Source organism: Gorilla gorilla, chromosome 5, assembly GCF_029281585.2.
Source record: "Gorilla gorilla gorilla isolate KB3781 chromosome 5, NHGRI_mGorGor1-v2.1_pri, whole genome shotgun sequence".
Taxonomy (NCBI): domain Eukaryota; kingdom Metazoa; phylum Chordata; class Mammalia; order Primates; family Hominidae; genus Gorilla; species Gorilla gorilla.
In genome coordinates, this window is record NC_073229.2 from 178,746,585 (window position 1) to 178,766,617 (window position 20,033).

Genomic DNA, 20,033 nt, shown 5'->3' on the forward strand with positions numbered 1-20,033 from the left:
CGTGTTATTTCCAGACACTATTGTAGATACTAAGGGCCCAGCAGTAAAGTCTCTGCCTTCAATGAACTCATATTCTAGAAGACAGATTCTTAAAATTAATAATAATATAATGTTGGTAGGTGATTAGTGGTAGAAAAAATATTTAAATAAGAAAGGCAAAGGATTAGGAGGCGATGAATGTGGAATAGGGACAGAGAGTGTTATTTTAGAAGAGTAGTCAGTGAGGGCTGCTTGGATGAGGGGCCATTTGAGCACAATCTTGAATGAAGTGAGCCAGAGGAGCATGTAGGCAGACAGTGGCGGAGTCAGCAGTACTGCTTTCCAGACCCAGGGAAAATTCCGTGCAAAGATCTGGAGTCAGGAACAACCCTGCTGTGTTAAACGATCAGGGCCAGACACAGTTAAGCACAGAGATCCAGTGGCAAGTGAAAGAGACATGCTCCCTGCCCTGTAGAGCGTAGAGTCTACTGGGGTGACTGCCATTAATTTCATAAACAATCACACAGATCAAAGCAAATTTATAGAGTGTGGTAAAGGCATAATCGAATTTGTGTTTCTTAATGATTACATGTCTACTATGAGCAGAGGGACTGAAGAGGGTCGATGCTTGGTGTCTGTCTATCATTCAACACTGTTCATTGCTTTCTCCTTTACTTCTCACTATCAATAACTGGACATAGCCCTGGATGCTCGGTATGCTTCATGACAATCTGCTTCCTGGCATGTTTTCAAGAAACATATTGATTTGTAAAAACTGGAACTACTGAATTTCTATGTGCACCAGAAAACAGAGGTCCTCTTTCCTTGCCTAACGCAGCCATGGCTCGTGGTCCCAAGAAGCATCTGAAGCTGGTAGCAGCTCCAAAGCACTGGATGCTGGATGAATTGACTGGTGTGTCTGCTCCTCATCCATTCACTGGTCCCCACAAGTTGAGAGAGTCTCTCCCCATCATCATTTTCCTAAGGATCAGACTTAAATATGCCCTGACAGGAGATGAAGTAAAGAAGATTTGCATGCAGCAGTTCATTAAGATCGATGGCAAGGTTTGAACTGATACAACCTACCCTGCTGGATTCATGGATGTCATCAGCATTGACAAGAGAGAATTTCCGTCTGATCTATGACACCAAGGATCGCTTTGCTGTACATAGTATTACACCTGAGGAGGCCAAGTACAAGTTGTGCAAAGTGAGAAAAATCTTTGTGGGCACAAAAGGAATCCCTCATCTGGTGACTCATGATGCTTGCACCGTCCGCTACCCTGACCCCTCATCGAGGTGAATGATACCATTCAGATTGATTTGGAGACTGGCAAGAGTATTGATTTCATCGAGTTCGACACTGGTTACCTGTGTATGGTGACTGGAGGTGCTAACCTGCGAAGAATTGGTGTGATCATCAACTGAGAGAAGCACCCTGGATCTTTTGACGTAGTTTATGTGAAAGATGCCAATGGCAACAGCTTTGCCACTCGACTTTTCAACATTTTTGTTATTGGCAAGAGCAATAAACTATGGATTTCTCTTTCCCAAGGACAGGATATCCGCCTCACCATTGCTGAAGAGAGAGACAAAGACTGGCGGCCAAACCAAGCAGTGGGTGAAATGGTCCCTGGGTGACATGTTAGATCTTTGTATGTAATTAAAAACAATGTGGCATGATTAAAAAAAAAGGCTGAGCGCTGTGGCTCACACCTGTAATCCCAGCACTTCGGGAGGCCAAGACGAGTGAATCACCTGAGGTTGGGATTTCGAGTCTGGCCTGACCAACATGGAGAAACCCCATTTCTTCTAAAAATACAAAATTAGCTGGGCGTGGTTGCATATACCTGTAATCCCAGCTACTTGGGAGTCTGAGGCAGGAGAATCGCTTGAACCCTGGGGGCAGAGGTTGCAGTGAGCCGAGATCATGCCATTGCACTCCAGCCTGGACAACAAGAGTGAAACTCCGTCCAAAAAAAAAAATACTGGAACTATTTATATCCTATCCTCTATGCCTGCACAGAAAAACTGAAGGGAACTTAACCTGAAATTCATATATTAATAGTACTGATTTCCACTGCCATGCCAAAGAGTAAGTAAAGAGTCAAGAGCCACTATGGTATAGAGGAAAGGGCATAGACTTGGACTTAAATCCACCTAGGCTCCAATTCCAGCTCTGATAATGATTAACTGCATAGCTTTAAACAAATGATTTTACCCCTCTAAGCCTCATCTTTAAAAGGGGGATAATAATGCCTGCTCTGGAGCATTACAAAGATGAAATCAGATCATGTATATAAAGCATCTGATTCACAACAGAGGCCGATAATGGATTATTATATTAATCACATCACAGAGAATCCTAACTAATCTAAAACACTGTGATATATGTGGGTTTTGTCTGAACCACAAAAAAATATTAAAATGGCCCATGCAAAATTGAAACAAGTAAACAAATAAACTGAAAGGAGCTTGTAAATAATCGGACAAACCTGTTTAGTCCAATTATCCCAAGACACATATTTGGTATCCATGAGAAACTGCTGGGGGTGGAATGAAAGGGGTATGGCAGAAGGTCAAAGTCAACTGCCTGTGGATGATTTCCTGGAAAAGTGTTTCTTTCCAGATCTCTTGTTTAGAGAGAGGTCAGACTGACCATGAAACACAGATGCTGAAGCCTCAAACATAGGATGTTCTACGAGGTCCAACCCAAAAAGGGAAATGCATTTTGATGATCCAGCAAGAAATTCTTATTAGTGCAGGAACTCTTGCCCACCATCTGCCAAGGGAGGCTATAATGGCATTGTTGACTCCCACACAGCAAGCAGAGCCTTAATCATGTTTTACTAGGCCTCACAGATCACAGGAGCAGGCATGCCCTCTTAGCCCCAGGCCTGGCACCACCCATGCAAGGTAAGTAGTTTACAGGTGTGTCTGGGTCTACTTCAGTTCAGTCAGTTTAAGACAGCTCCACAGGACCTTAACCCAGAGAAGGAGGTCAGCCCCAGGCAGAAGCTCCCACACCAAGGAAGAAAAAGCTGGGCACCAGCTTTTTCACTATCTCCTGGGCACCAAACTAAATGATGTTTAGACTAGACTGGAAGCAATGACAACAAATCCAAAAGAAAAGTAAAAATTGGAAATAGTATTAAGAGCAAAAACTTGTTGTCTAATCAGGATAAGCAGCAAAACGTACATTGCATTCAGATGTGCAGGCCAGTGATCTATAGCCTTTGCAGGCTTTGGGTCCTTTCAACAGGCCCCTTCTCCTCCTCGTCATCACTTACCACAGCAGCAGTGTAGGTTATTATGGTGCTGTGTGGCTTGCAAAGCATTCTGGAACACACGGTTTTGTTACAATCCTCATAGCAATCTGATGAACAAGGTTATTATTGTCCTCATTTTAAGGGTGAGGCCATTGACACTCAGAAGAAAAAAATTAATTGATTTACACCAGGATCCACATGAAATAGATTTGGGAGCAGAGATTTGGACCCTGGGCTCCTGACACCAAGTTTTATTTTTGTGGCTGCACATTTCATATTGTTGCGGATCTTTAATTGACAAACGTGGTCCCACAATGGCATTGCAGCTGCCTGGTGGGAGTGGGACAAAGTGCATTCTACCTGTGGCTCTGGGCTAAAGCCACGTCACCACATAGGAGAGTAGGTAGCTCAGAGAATCAGTCCAAATAGACTAAGTGGTCATCAGTCCAGAACTCAAGTTGCCAAATCTAAGGAAATGAGGTCTGAAAGTGGGATCTGAGCCAAACCAATAAAGTCTCAAAAAGCCAAGGTGATCCTGGGTAACTGTGTTCTCTTACTAGACAAAAGTAAGAGAGAGGCTTTTTCCCTCAGTTTCAGTAAAGTACAAAGTGTGGTTTGAACAGGATTAGTTGGAAATGTCTTTGAACCTATTAATAGAGTTGAAATAAATCATCTGCAACTTTATTTATGCATTTCCTCAAAGTCCTTAAGTATGGAACCCTGACCGAAAGATTTTGATAGAGGCTTTTGCTTTTGTGTTATACTCTCTAAAATTGTCATAACTTGTTTTACTAGTTAATGGAAAGGTATGATGTCACAACTCTCACAATGTGAGGGACGTGTGGGCATTTCCTTTGATTGCCAGTTTTTCTCCACAAACCATAGTAAACGTAGGCTCCATGAGGACAGGGATTCTTGTCTGAATCACTCGTGAATCTTCAATACTTGGCAGATAATAGAACTCAATAAATATTTTTTATCTGTTGTATGAATAGTGGGGACATTTTACATTGTCTTTTGGCAGAAAGAGGTACTTCTTTTAAATCTTAACTAAAAATAGATTCACTTATTATAAAATACGTTAATTATCTTGGCAAAACATCATGTATCTCCCCCCTTTCCCTGATGATGAAAGTTGTAATGAAGACATAACTTATTTATTGCTTTTCCAAGAGCATGTAGGCCTCAAGATTACTCCATGGTTATGCATCCAACAGACAAAATATGTTACGTGTGAAAGGTACTAATTATGTAGGTGGTGGTTTTCAATAAGGGTCAAGGATCCCATATCACAGTCTTACTCAAGGGGTTATGGTTCCACATCTTACGTGACTTTTCTATAAGGAAAAACCTGTTTATATTACCTGAGCCCAGAACTTAACTCCATTTTACATATGAACACAAAGCATTTTTGCTCTGTGTTAATATATAAGGAATTTCCAGGAATGCAAATATCATGTAAACTGAGGAAAGATTGAGACTTGTTTTGTTTGAAAATTTACCAAAAGTAATTGACTATTGAAGAAAATCACCATCAACAAATACTTATGGTATTGGAGGCACCAATAAAAGAGCAGCTATCTCAGTTTTTGTAACTATTGCATTTACGATGATAACATATTAACTTTCAAATTTACTTATTTAGACTTTCACTTCCATTTATGAAAAATTAACAGCTACAGGAATTATCCTTCTTCCATGCACAAATTGAAAATTAGGCAAAATATATGAAACAACAGTTTTCAGACATTAAACAACTGGTAATGCTGTGGGACTGTGAACCCTGAAAGAAGAGAATCAATTGAGCTGAATGCTGTGATTGCCCCAGCTTCCTGCCTGGAGGCAGTTTTCAAGCCACAGCATGCAGCCAACAGTCTCACTGAGTTAAGGAAACAGAGATCAAAGTTAAGGAAGGCAAGGTGGCTAGATTTGTGGGACAAAGTACTGGAAAGGAGAAAGCTGCACAGAGAGAAAGAGAAAGAAAGAGCACACTCTCAAGATTTGCAAAGGGTTCTCTCAAATCTTTGACTAAATACTAATAATAAATATGATATCTCATAGGGAAGAAAAAAACACTAGATAGGTGTGATAGCAATTTACACACTGTAGAAGAGAAGATCAGTATTCTTGATGACATAGCAATAATAAAGCACAAAGAGAAAAAGACTAGAAAAAATTAACAGAGCATCAGTGTTGTATGGAGGAATACCAGAAGGTAAGTGGTCTAAACCATGTATAACTAGAGTAGCAAATAGAGTGGGTGAGAAGGACAGAAAAAAACCTTTAAAGAAATCATGGCTGAAATTGTCAAAATTTGATGAAAGCTCTGAACTCTCAGATTTGGGATGCTCAAGGAACTTCAAGAAAAATAAAAAAAAAATTCAAACCAAGAAAGACCATGAAATCAGTCATAAAGAAAAAAATCTTAAAATTTCCAGAAGAGGGATGATGGGACACATTACATATAGAGGAACAAAGATAAAAATGACAGCAGACTTCTCATCAGAAATTTTGCAAGCCAGAAGGCAATGAAGCAACATCTTTAAACTACTAAAAAAAAAAAAAAAAAAAGCTTTGATCTAGAATTCTATACCCAGATAAAATAGCTTAAGAAAGTAAAAATAAAAAAGTCTTATTTAGGTATACAAAAGCTGAAAGAATTCATCACCAGAAGAATGCACTACAAGCTACGTGAAAAAAAAGTCTTTCAGACAGAAGGAAAATAATACTAAAAGGAAATTTGCTTCTACACAAGTGAGTGAAGAGTGTGGAAATGATGAGTGTGCAGGAACATATAAAATACTTTTTCTTCCAATTTTAATCTCTTTAAAAGATACAGATTATTTAAAGCAACAATAATAGCAAGTATTGTGGAGGCATGTATGACAAAACCACATAATGTATGACAATAACATGTAAGAAACCGTAGCACAAGGACAGAAGGAAGAAAATGAAGACATACTATTGTAAGGTGCTTATACTATATGTATATAATTTGAAGGTAAACTATGAGTTAGATGTGTTTTATAAACCTTAGAGCAATAACTAAAAAATAAAACAAAGACACTCCAATTAAAGGATGGAGATTGTCAGATAAAAAAGCAAGGCCTAACTACTGTGCTGTCTGTGAGGAAAACATTTTAAATATAAAGTAACAGAAAGATTAAAAGTAAAATGATGGAAAAAGACATACAATGAATACACAAAACAAAGTAGAAGGAGCTACGTTAATATCATATAAAGTAAATTTCAGAACAAGAAATATTCCTAGAAGTAAAAATCAGGCATTTCTTTTTTTGTTTGTTTGTTTTCTTGAGACAGAGTCTCACTCTGTCAGCCAGGCTGGAGTGCAGTGGCATGATCTCGGCTCACTGCAAGCTCTGCCTCCCGGGTTCAAGCCATTCTCCTGCCTCAGCCTCCCGAGCAGCTGGGATTACAGGCACATGCCACCACGCCCAGCTAATTTTTGTATTTTTTTAGTAGAGATGGGGTTTCTCCTTGTTGGTCAGGCTGGTCTCGAACTCCCGACCTCAGGTGATCCACCCGCCTCAGCCTCCCAAAGTGCTGGGATTACAGGTGTGAGCCACCACGCCCAGCCAAAATCAGGCATTTCTTAATGGTAAAGATATCAATTCATCAAGAAGACATAAAAATCTTAGATGTCTATGCACCTACTAAAAGACATAATAATCTTAAGTGTTTATGTACCAGGGACATAAAAACTTGACAGAACCGAAAGAAGAAGTAAAATACTTTGCAATTTCAACACTCCTCTATCAATAATTGATACAAGCAGAAAGTCAATAAGAAAATAGATTTGAACAACACTATAAGCAAAGTTGACCACCATTTATGGAACACTCCACCCAACTATAGAACATTCATGAAGATAAATTATATTCTGGGTCATAACAGAAATATACTTATTTAACCCTTATTTTTAAATTTCAAATATAAGGACAGAGTGTGGAAAACATTTAGTAGAATATTATTCTTACTTATTGTAAATCTGAAATTATTCATTGTAACAAGGAGCAAGCTTCTAACTATTAATACTTAATAATACTTAATTTTCTTATATATCAACTGAGAATTTCTACACTGAAATACCTTTTATTTTTCTTTCATATTATATATGACATCTTTTTAATTGTATAACATTTTGTGTTTAAGTTACCCTATCAATAAATTTTTTTTAATGACAGAGAAAAGATTATTACAAGCTAGTTATAAAAAAGGGCTTTGGATCTGATGGAGTATGAAATCACTCGTCTGAAACACAAAGGAATGTTTTGATGTTCCTGTTATCTTTACCAATACTCTGATGGAAAACCTACGAGTGAAGTAGGATTTTTCACATATCTACGTACTACAAATTCCTCCGCTTGTCAAAATGATATACTAAGGTAGGCCTCTATAAATGTGAACTTTGTATGCAGAGATCTCGCAGTTGCAAAGGAATTATTAGTATTACAAATAAAATTGAGTACAGTAGTGTCACGACCATCCTAGATATAGAAAGTATGTTCTTATTAATACAGCTGACAGTTGTAGTTAATTTTTCTAGGAGCCTCGTCATATGGTTCATATCACATTTATGGTTCATACATTTGCTATATGTAAAACAAGTGAATAGACAAGATTCTTTTAACCCAAATGAAAACTATGCATTTATCTATTCCTGTTAGGTTTTATCGTGGTGATTTGTGAATTGTAGTTCTTCCACTGAGATAATTTTGAATATTGATTCTGATGAACTTTATATAGTGGCCTCCTATCCTCTGGTTTGGGGTCAGGGATAAATTTGATTAGCGTGCCTTTAGCAGGATGTGAAATATCTTTGATATTTCAAAAAAAAGTCTTTGATACATTTATGCCTTTTAGTCAATCATTGTTGTTTTGTGAAAAAAAAAACCTCTAATATATTTAGCACTATAGATTCCAAAACTGGGAGTTTCCAGGAGCAGCACACTAAAAGTCCCTTAGTGACCTTTGTCTCTCAGCTCCACACCCAGCCCTCTGTGCCACTGAAACTGGAATTCTGCAAACTACGTTCTCCAAACTCTCTTGTCATTGTGGTCAGCGAGGATATTTTATATAACTATCTTCTTAAATCTATTGAGACTTAATTTGTGGCCTAACATATGGTCTATCCTGGAAAATGTCATATGTGCACTTGAGAAGAATGCGTATACTGTTGTTGGGCGCAATGTTCTGTATGTCTGTTAGATCTGGTTGATTTATTGTGTTGTTTAAATGCTTGGTTTCCATATTTATCTTCTGTCTTGTTGGCCTGTCCATTTTTGAGAGTGGGGTATTAAAGTCTCCAACTAGTATCATAGAACTATTTCTCTCTTTGTTTCTGTGAACTTTTGCTTCATGTATGATGGTCGCTTATTAGGTGTGTAAATATTAATATTTATAATTATTATTTCTTGCTGGAGTGAAACTTTTATTAATATATAATGTCCTTGTTTCTTGCAAACATTTTTGATTTAAAGTTTATTTTGTCTGATATTAGTACAGCTACTCCTGCTCCTTTTTGGACACTATTTGCATGGAATATCTCTTTCATCCTTCCACTTTCAATCTATTTGTGTCTTTAAATGTAAAGTAAGTCTCTTATAGACAGTACACAGTTGAATTTTGTTTTTTAATACATTCTGCTGATCTCTGACTTTTGATTGGAGAATTGAACTCGTTTACATTTAAAGTAATGACTGATAAGGAGTGACATTTCTGTCATTTTGCTATTTGTTTACTGTATGTCTTATACCTTTTTGTGGTCCCTCACTTCCTGCCTTGCTGTCTTCTTTTGTGTTTAGTTGATTTTTTATAGTGAATTATTTAAATTCCCTTCTCATTATATGTATCCTATAGCTATTTTCTTTGTGGTTAACATGGGGATTATATTTAACATCCTAAAGTTGTAACACTCTAACTTGAATTTATACCAGCTTAAGTTCAATAACATACGAAAACTTTCCTTCTTTAACAGCTCCATTCCCACTCCTGTTGGATTTTGGTGTCACAAAATTACATCTTTATATGTTGTGTGTCCAAAACATAAACTAATAATTCTTCAGAATGCATTAACCTCTTAAATCATATGAAAAACAAAATGTGAATTTACAAATCAGTTTACAATACTAATAGCTTTTAGACTAGTAATTGTTTCTTTTAATGTTTTAGTCTCTTAAATCATGTAGAAAACAGAAAGTGCAGTTACAAATCATTATTACAATAATGCTAGCTTTTATAATTGCCAATATATTTACCTGTATTTATAGCTTTATTTCTTCATGTAGCTTCAAGTGATTATCTGGTGTCTTTCCATTTCAACCTCCAGGACTCCCTTGATCTTGTAGGGCAAGTCTAGAGATAACAAATTTCCTCCGCATTTATCTGGGAATGTCTTAATTTCTTCCTCACTTTTGAAAGGCAGCTTTGCCAGATATAGGATTCTTGACTGACAATTTGTTTGGGTTTTTTTCTAGCACCCTGAATATATTGGCCCACTGCCCTCTGCCTCTAAAGTTCCCAGTGATTATCTGTGGATAATCTTATCACGGATCCCTTATATTTGATGAGTTCCTTCTCTCATACTGCTTTCTCTCTTTGTGTTTGGCTTTTGAAAGTTTGATTATAATGTCTCTCACTGTGGGTCTCTGAGTTTATCTTGCTTAGAGTTCTTTGAGCTTCTTGAAAGTTTACATTTATGTCTTTCATCAAATTTGGGATGTTTTTAGCCATTATTTCTACAGACATTCTCTCTGCCCCCTTTCTGTCTCTCTTTTCTTCTGAGACTTCCACAATGTGTATATTGGTCTGTTTGATGGTCCCACAGATCCTTTAAGCTCTATGCAATTTTCTTCACTCTTTTTTTTGTTTTTTTTTTCTGTTCCTCAGACTTGATTTCTATTATCCTATCTTCAAGTTTGCTGGTTCTTTCTTCTGCCTGCTCAAATCTACATTTGAATTCCTCTACTGAGTCTTTCATTTTTGGTCATCGTATTTTCAGCTCCAGAATTTCTTTTTTGTTTCTTTTTATGTTTTCTATTTGTTGGTATTGCCATTTTGTACATACATCTTATTCTTGACAGTCTCCACATCTTTTAGTTTGTTGAATATCTTTAAGATGGTTATTTTAAAGTCTTTGTCAAGTAGCTATGCCATCAGTTCTTTTTCAGAGACAGTTTCTGTTTATTCTTTTTTCCTTTGAATAAGCCATATTTTCCTGCTTCTTTGTATGCTTTGCAATTTTTTGTTGAAAACCAGGCATTTGAATCTAATAATCTGCTAACTCTGGAACTCAGGTTCTCCCCCTTTCCCAGGATTTTCTGGTTTTTGTGTTTATGTTTTATTGTTTGTGCTTCTGATATTGTAGACTGTCTCTGTGCCAAAGATCAGCGTCAGTTGTAAACTTAGGTCTTTGCAGGTCTTTTCTGAACCCGGGTCTTTTCCTGGGTATGTGCAGTCACTTTCTAATGCTCCCCATGTATGCAGTGGTTTTCAAATGTTATAGTCTTCAATGTCTGGCACCCAAAAGGGAGAAAAAAGAAAAATGAAGGGGGACAGAAAAGGGCACCAGCCTTTTAAATCTCCTGGAAATCACTTCTGCCAGAGGGGAAGGGCTTGCAAAAATGGGGGGGGAGGTGCAAACACAATGGCCATTAGCCTCTTTGTCTGTATCTCTGTGATCAGAAGAAGCAATCAGTGATCCAAATACAGATCCCTGATGTTTGGAGGACAGGATCCTTTTTACCCACCCCAGCTCCTACAAGCTGCCTACAAGTCACTCCAGGAACTCCAGGAACTCCAGGAACTCATGCACAGGTGCCTGTTGTGTAGCTGGGGTGGAGGATGAGTACTATTGCTACCTGCTAAGAGCTGAAATTGACCAACATTAAATGCAATTTACTGCCTAAGCCTTCTCCTGGAATTTGCAACCTTCTATAGATTCCTGAGTTCCAAAATAGTTACATCAGACAGATTCTGCCATTACAGTCCTTGTCTGGATGGGGAGAGAAATGCCTGGTGCCTTCTACTCTGCCATCTTCCTAGAATCCCTAGACATTCTCTTTTGCTACTTACAAAATTAAAATATTAAGAAACAATTAAAAGTATAATGGCAATAGGATAAAAGAAGTAGTATTTTAACTATAGTATTTTCTAGGATGAGGAAGGTTTTCCATTTGACTATAAATCCCTTAAGGGCAGGAACTCCATTCATCTAATAGGTATTTTTTTAGCAGTATTTCATGCTAGACTCATTCAGTGTTTTATATTACTTCAATGCAAAGTTGAATAATTTAATTCTAGGACAAAGCAGGAGTCTTAACTTTTATCTAGACTAGTGGTTTACAAACCTCTTTTTGGCCTTCTAGCTCTTTCATCAAATGAAAGTTCATATAGAAGTCCAATAAATCCAGTAGGCATGAGTAAAGCTACTCCATTTGAGCAGGTACCTCAGAAAGTCCAGAGCCCAAGCAGCTAGTGCCCACTGCCCCCACCCGACCCAGTGGTCCTCAGGGAGTATTCACAGACACACCAAGGCCTTATGGAGCATTATTTGAGAACACCTGGTCTATTTAACCCATCATTTTATATCATAGATAAGAAACTGAGAAATAGATAGACAGCTGCCCAAGGCCACACGCTGATAAGTAGTGAGTCCACCTACAACAGAGACTGTGATGATCAAGGTTCATGGGGTCACAGATTTTTGCGGGTCCCAAGTCTGAAGGGATTCAAATTCAAACCTGGCCAGAAGGAACCCAAGTTATATAAAAGGGGATACAGGCTGGGCACGGTGGCTCACGCCTGTAATCCCAGCACTTTGGGAGGCCGAGGTGGGTGGATCACGAGGTCAGGAGATCGAGACCATCCTAGCTAACATGGTGAAACCCCATCTCTACTAAAAATACAAAAAGTTAGCCGGGCATGGTGGTGGGCGCCTGTAGTCCCAGCTACTCCGGAGGCTGAGGCAGGAGAATGGCGTGAACCCAGGAGGTGGAGCTTGCAGTGAGCTGAGATCGTGCCACTGCACTCCAGCCTGGGCAACAGAGCGAGACTCTGTCTCAAAAAAAAAAAAAAAAAAAAAAGCGGGGGGGGTGGATACAAATTTTTTTAATTGAAAACACAAGATAATGAGGTTATATGTCATGTCTGGATACTTGTATTCATGCGTATATTTTGTCATATTCATACATGTGAGAAGAGCTAATAATTTTTTGTGCAGAGATGATTTTAGGAACTAACTCAGAAAAACCAATATAGCTTTCATCCTGATGCATGACTTACGTACGATTAAAAATACCATTTTTGGTTGGTTTTAGGAAAAACTTATCAGATTTGTAGATTATAAAATTGGTTGAACGTGTTTACTGTTTGGAAGTGGATGGAGTGGTGTCAAACTGCAAGAGCATTTTTAAATTTTTTATTATATAATATTATTAGATATTTACTTTAAAATTATTTCCATGTGCTGAAACTTGTTCCATTGTAGTAAAGCTTTAGTAAAATTACATAAGCACATGAACTAGAAATGCAATTATGTGTAATTAACGTTACCAATGTAATTGAAGAACATGGCCTTACTATATAATTTATAAATCTGTACACAATTAATTTTGTGTGATCTTTTTGATCTCTTTTTACAATGCATTACTTCTCTAAGTTCTGTAGAATCCAGCATTACTAAGAGCATTTTTAGATTAGCACACATCTATGACACCATTAACAAAATATCCATCCCCTTGTCATTCTGGCTTTTGATTTGACAGATTAGGCAATAGCTCTAGTTTAGAGAGCCAAATTGGTTCTCCACTTAAAAGACAGAAATTATGCTCTTCTTCATAATTATCTACGCTCTCATTGTAATCCTCATCTACCACCACTGTTACCATGCAAAGCATTGATTAAATATTTCTTTGTACATTTCACAAAGATTTTACAAGTGCATATTTACTGCCTTCCAGAAAATAATAATTTTAAAGGAATATATGTTAATTATCTGTTTGAAACTGTCAATGTGAGCTAAATCTTTAGTACCTCTAATTTATACCCAGGTACTTGAAATTTTAAATAGCAGTTCCAAAAAATCAAAAGCTTTTTGACCAAATGTGTTATTATGGGGAAGGGAATTCCTACAGAAACAAATAATTGCTAGAACTTTTATTTCATTATCTTAGGAACCTCCTCTTCAATGATTGTTGATCTCAATATGGTTATTGTCTCATGAGGCCCTCATGAATCGGCTGGGGAGAGTCTCTGGCATTTGTTTGGAGCTTTTAAGGAGTTAGCACTTCCAGCCTGTCTCTTTTCTCCATTTATCCTTCTATTAAGAGACTCTACTTAGCAACTGCTCTCTCTTCAGTGGCTGTAGGGTTTTATGCAGCTAATTTTTATCCGTTGAGTACAGCCATTAGACCCTTGATTACCAAGGGCAGAGATTTACTCAGGCCACCTTAATAAAAATGGGGATATATTATAAATATAGGTGGGTACCAGAGCTTAAAAGCTATGAGAATACTAAGTAGTACTTGAGACAACTCTCCTCTCCACTTCTCTTACAGCCTATGTGGTCTCTCTTTCAAAGCGCCACTGCTTTGCTCTCTATGCCTGCCCCATCTTTCTGTGAATCTACTCTGTATTCCCCAGGAATTTGGGGACTTACACCCCAAGAAACAGTTTTGGGGCCGGGTGCGGTGGCTCATGCCTGTAATCCCAGCACTTTGGGAAGCCGAGGCGGGCGGATCAAGAGGTCAGGAGTTCAAGACCAGCCTGGCCAAGATGGTGAAACCCCGTCTCTACTAAAAATACAAAAAATAGCTGGGCATAGTGGCACGCACCTGTAATCACAGCTACTCGGGAGGCTGAGGCAGGAGAATTGCTTGAACTCAGGCGGCAGAGGTTGCAATGAGCCGAGGTCATGCCACTGCACTCCAGCCTGGACGATAGAGTGAGACTCTATCTCAAAAAAAAAAAAAGAAGAAGAAGAAGAAGAAGAAGAAGGAGAAACCGTTTTGAAGGAAATTTATCAGCTTGGCTTAGCTAATTACTAACCTGCTACAGGGCAAAACCTTCACATCTGACCTTGGGTTTGATGCTCAATGTTGGCCCCATCAGAAGCCATGCCTGCACAGCTAAGTCAGATACTGCCTCACTAAGCAGGGGGCTATGACCAGTGTGTTTTCTACTGTTTAAAAAAAAATGACAGGAGGCACTGTAATTAACATGTCCAATATATGTATAATCAGAAGTCAGAGGTGCCTCAGCCTTGGATAGCTACGAAAGGATTTTATCCAATGATACCTCCTTATTGTACATTGAATTGGTAATTCCCAAGTTTTGGACTTCTACAGAAGAAAAGTTTGACAAAACTCAACCCTGTTATATTTTGAATGATATAATCACAACCATCTTCTTTTGTTTGGGTATTCATTTGTGTTTTGAATAATTAAGCAGGAAATCTAGCCTGAATATTCTAGCCATCTCAAATTCCATTGGTTTATCTGTACAGCTAAAAATAATTACACTCACGTGCGCTTAATGAATAGATCAGACTGCTTCACATTCTTGCCAGCATTCAGAAATTCAAAAGGTAGGTTACCCTGCTTTTTGCTAAATTTCTAGTGATATTAATTTGGGGAACAGATTCTATAAACTTTAAGTCCTAATGTCCAGCTTTTGGAATTATGATTTTTTCAAGTTTACCATTTGAACATATAATAATCATCAATATTTCAGAAGATTGAAAAATAAAATATATTTGAACTTTGCTAACCACTTTCTCCCTCAGTATTTACAGACCTCCACTAATTGAGATGACGCACTTCTTCAAAAATAAAGATGCTGTTCAAATACTTTCTGTGTTTGCTTAATTAAAAAGGACATTGGAAAAAATGACCTTGTATGCCCACTAATAGCAGTTTGGAAGTGACACTTCCTATTCATTATGTTATCACCATTTTCCTTTAAAATAATCATTCAAATACATGGATTTCTCATTTCCAAGAAAACTAAAGCTGACATGTAATAAACTGAGAGTTAAATACAGATCCATTATTGTGGAGCCAACAAAACCTGTGTTACTCAGATCTGATAACACAGTTGCACGTAAATTCCATGCGTCTGCTTATATCTAATACGTGCACATATTTACTCTGAGGAAATGGGAAAGCAAAGCTGGGCTCAAGAGTAGTAATGTAAACAGCATCGCACCTACGCTGAGCAGGAATCGTTTGCACACCTGTCTTTCTTGGAAATGTGTCAGCCAGTTGTTTTCTCAGGTTCATGTGCAATTTTATCAGGCCCTGGAAACACCTACTCCACATTCACTGTGCCAACCATTAAAGTCCAGTTTGTTTCTGAGTGAGGAGGTGGGAAAGGGCTGGTTTGGAAACCAAGTCTGTGACTGTTTCAAATGCACCAGTGGTCTCCCAAAGGTTGATTTTTATCATCTTTAAGACAGTACTCTCTGAAGGCCCCTCCCTCATTCTTACAGATTGGCATTTTGATTTTAAAAAATGAAAATGACAAAAAGGAAATAGAGAAATGGGACCACATATAGAAAAACTGGGATAAAGCTTCATTTATTCAACACCCACTGTATGTCAGGCCTGTGTTAGTCTTTAGAGATACAGCAGTAAACAACTTTCTACTTTGACTTCTAAGCAATAAATTTGCTTAAGTTTACTGCAGACTTGGAGCAAAGTCTCTAAAGAGTGTGGTAATAAAATGGAGAATCTGGAACATTAGAGAAGGAATGCTTTTGTTTAGTGGGTGACTCTTCAAATAACATAATTTTCTAAATTTTTTAATGTCATACAGTTATTATTTTGTAATCTAACGTAAAAATGAAGTTTAGGCCAGGCATGGTTGCTCACACCTGTAATCTCAACACTTTGGGAGGTCGAGGCAGGAAGATCACTTGAGCTTAGGAGTTCGAGACCAGCCCAGCCAACATGGTGAAACCCCGTCTCTACAAATAATACAAAAATTAGCCAGGCGTGGTGGCTCATGCCTGCAGTCCCAACTACTTGGGAGGCTGAGGTGGGAGGATTGCTTGAGCCAGGGAGACAGAAGTTGTAGTGAGCCGTGGTAGGGATACATTTTTTAAAATGTTTTAAAAAAATAAACATAAAGTTTAGATGAAATTCACACATTAAGAAAATTAATTTGCTAGGCCAGGCACTGTTGCTCACGCCTGTAATCCCAGCACTTTGGGAGGTTGAGGCAGGGAGATCATTTGAGCTTACCAGTTCAAGATCAGCCTGGACAACATGGCATAACCCTATCTCTACTAAAAATACAAAAAACTGGCCAGGAGTGGTGGCACGTGCCTGTAGTCCCAGCTACTTGGGAGGTTGAGGTGGGAGGATGGCTTGAGACTGGGAGGTGGAGCTTGCAGTGAGCTGAGATCACACCACTGCACTCCACCCAGGGTGACAGAGCCAGACCCTGTCTCCAAAAAAAAAATTAATTTGCTTTTAGTCCAATGGTGACAAACATTGATTCATCCACTCATGAATGTATATGGTAGTTATAAAATAATATAGCACAAAGTTCTAGCTACATAGATATTAAGGAGGCAAAGAGAAGGAATCCTAACTCAGCCTGGGGAGGAGTAAGAGAGGGAGTTTGGGAGGGCTTCCTGGAAGCAGTGACCACTGACAGTTAAAACCAGAGAAGGAGTGAGGTCAAAGGAAGAACACTCTCTACAGAGAAGATAGCAATTAAAAGGAACTGGAGATCTAAAATAACTCTTCTTAATGTCTTTACTGACTTCTATGTGGGGCGTCGGGGGAAGAGTACTAGAAGAGGCTGAATATATCTAGAACATACACTATGACTGAAGCGAGTTTGAGAGACAGGGCTAGAGAGATAAGCAGGAATAAAATCAGGGAGAGCCTTGAGCACCACCGCATTAGGAAAAGGCTGCTGTATTAGGAAAGGCTGTTCAATATGATGTAATAAAACCTAATTATTGTAGGTTCATGAGAGCTTATCCAAGAAAGATCCTGTCACTTTCATACCCAGGCGGGATATTAAAGATATTTCCGTATTGAAAACCTTTCCCTAATTCGCATCTCTGTGACACTGTCATCTACTCTTTCTTTTCCCATTCTAGCTCTTAGGCCTGGTGGCAATTCTGTAACAGTGCCAAAAAGGAAGTACAAGCTATAAAAAATAATTATACCATTTTTAAAACGAAACAAAACAAGTCACCAAAAGAAGTCTGCTTAAATTTTGCTTTCTGGGCTGCAAAGATCATGACCACTAGGAAGCTGAATTGAAGAAAAGCCCTACTTGTTTTGGCCAATGTTTTCCTCAAATAGAAGAGTCTGAATGTGTTGCTGTGTCCAGAGATTTGCTGGTATGTGGTTCAGATGCTTCTCCAGTCGAAGCTTTATGTGAAATTTTAAAAGGTGTAGGGCTCACCAAAGCCCCATAGGGAGCTATCAATCTGTGTCATGGGGCGGACTCCGAATCCTTGTGAGTAATCCCCGCCTGCCTTCCCTGCCCCAGCTCTCTCCCCAGCACCATGTAAGGTAAGTTCAGCCAGCAGACTCAGATCTGGCTCTCTTTACCCTTGAGAACCTTGCTTATGCCTCTAACACACACGCAGACGGTGAACTGGGCACATTGCTTTCTACTTTTATGAAGGTCACAGACTCTTACTGCTAGAGTAACCAGATCTCCTGCCTCACCAGGCGCAGTCCCAGGCGGTGTCTGTGCCGTCAATATAAATCCCAATTTCTAACCACCTTCAGCAGGAGTTCTACCTCTGCTTGCAAGCCTTTCTCCCATTTATTCCACAGAGCAGCGTATACGATGGAACTCCCGTGAATTCCAGTAAAACATAAGAATTTGAGAAACACCCTAGAGATTATGGTTGAGAGTTTAGCCTACAATTTATGTGTTTGAGGAACCTTCAGATAAATTATATAATTACATTTAATAAATCCTTGTTGCACTCGTCTGAAAAATAAATAGGTAATTTTTTAAAGCATAAGGAAGGCCCATCTCCCACCCCAAGCAAAGGTAATCAAGGAACTCGGAAAACCTAGGGCAAAGAGTTGAGTGAAAGCAGATCTGGGAAGAAGCCATGTGAAGCACCACTCATGAGAAAATGGTGTTTGGGGCCTGGAGCGGGGGCTCACGCCTGTAATCCCAACACTTTGGGAGGCTGAGGCAGGGGTAGGGGATCACCTGAGGTCAGGAGTTCGAGACCAGCCTCGACAACATGGTGAAACCCTGTCTGCACTAAAAATACAAAAATTAGCCGGGTGTGATGGCATGTTCCTGTAATCCCAGCTACTCAGGAGGCTGAGGCAAGAGAATCGCTGGAACCTGGGAGACAGAGGCTGAGTGATAGATCAGATTTGCATTTGAAGCCAGTTCCGGCCGTTTGCAGTGGCTCCTGTAATCCCAGCACTTTGGGAGGCTGAGGCAGGTGGATGGATCACCTGATGTCAGGAGTTCAAGAGCAGCCAGGCCAACAGGGTGAAACCAGCTCAATAAATGAGCTGGGCGTGGTGGCATGCACCTGTAGTCCCAGCTACTTGGGAGGCTGAGGCAGGAGAATCGCTTGAACCTGGGAGGTGGAGGTTGAAGTGAGTCCAGATAGAGCCACTGAAATCCAGCTTGGCAACAGAGCAAGACTCTGTCTCAAAAAAAAAAAAATTAGCTGGGCATGATGCTGCACGTCTGTAGTCCCAGCTACTTGGGAAGTTGAGGCAGGAGAATTGCTTGAACCCAGGAGGCGGAGGTTGCGGTGAGCAGAGATCGTGCCACTGCACTCCAGCCTGAGTGACAGAGCGAGACTTCATCAAAAAAGAAAAAAAAATGGCGTTTGTCCATGGTGTCAGTCATCAGATTTGGCTCCTACCTATAAGCTGAGTGGACAGCATGTTACTAATAATGTTCTCCCCATCCTCTCTGGCCATTCTGAAAAGCATGTTCAGCAGTTTCTGGTCCTTTGGCCCTTTCTCCTTCCCTGAGTCTTTTACAGAAGACTCTGAACTGATGTTTCACTGGTTTTATTTTTTATGTATGTATGTACGTATTGGAGATGGGGGTCTCACTCTGTCGCCCAGGCTGGAATGCAGTGGCATGATCATAGCTCACTATAGCCTTCAACTGCTGGGCTCAAGCGATCCTCCTCAGCCTCTGGAGTAACTGGGACTGCAGGCATGCACCACCACACCTGGATGATTTTTTTTTTTTGAGAGATGGGATCTTGCTATGTTGCCCAGACTGGTCTCCAACACCTGTCCTCAAGCAGTCCTCCCACCTTGGCCTCCCAAAGTGCTAGGATTACAGGCATGAGCCACTGCACCCTGCCTGGTTTTATTTTTTAAGAACAACCTTACTGAGGTATAACGGACATAGAACAAATGGCACATATTTTTAAAATTACAGTTTAATTGGTTTTGAGGCATGTTTATTTCTGTGAAGTCTCAACACAATCAAGATAATGAACATATCCATCACCCCAAAGTCTTCTCCTGCCCCCGGTAATTCCTCCCTTTCCCCACTCATGCTCCCCAGATCCCATCCCCAGCCATCTTTCTTTTGGCTTGAAACAAAACAAAACAAACAAGAAACTTTTTAAAAAGTTCTTTTCAAATTCTTTTTTAATTGCCTAATTGAAACCTTCTGAAGCTCTAAGGTTTCTTGCTAATCCATATGAAACATACCCAGCAATCTGCTCAGTTGTCTGGCACACTTTTCACATTAAAAAAAAAAAGAATAAATAAAACACAAGAAAATTCCAAG

General features: G+C 39.2%; 1 pseudogene; it reads left to right on the top strand.

Annotated features, from left to right (window-relative positions):
- The first annotated feature begins 796 nt into the window (after window positions 1-796).
- Window positions 797-1,620, top strand: LOC109027190 (small ribosomal subunit protein eS4-like; annotated as a pseudogene).
- The last annotated feature ends 18,413 nt before the right edge of the window (window positions 1,621-20,033 follow it).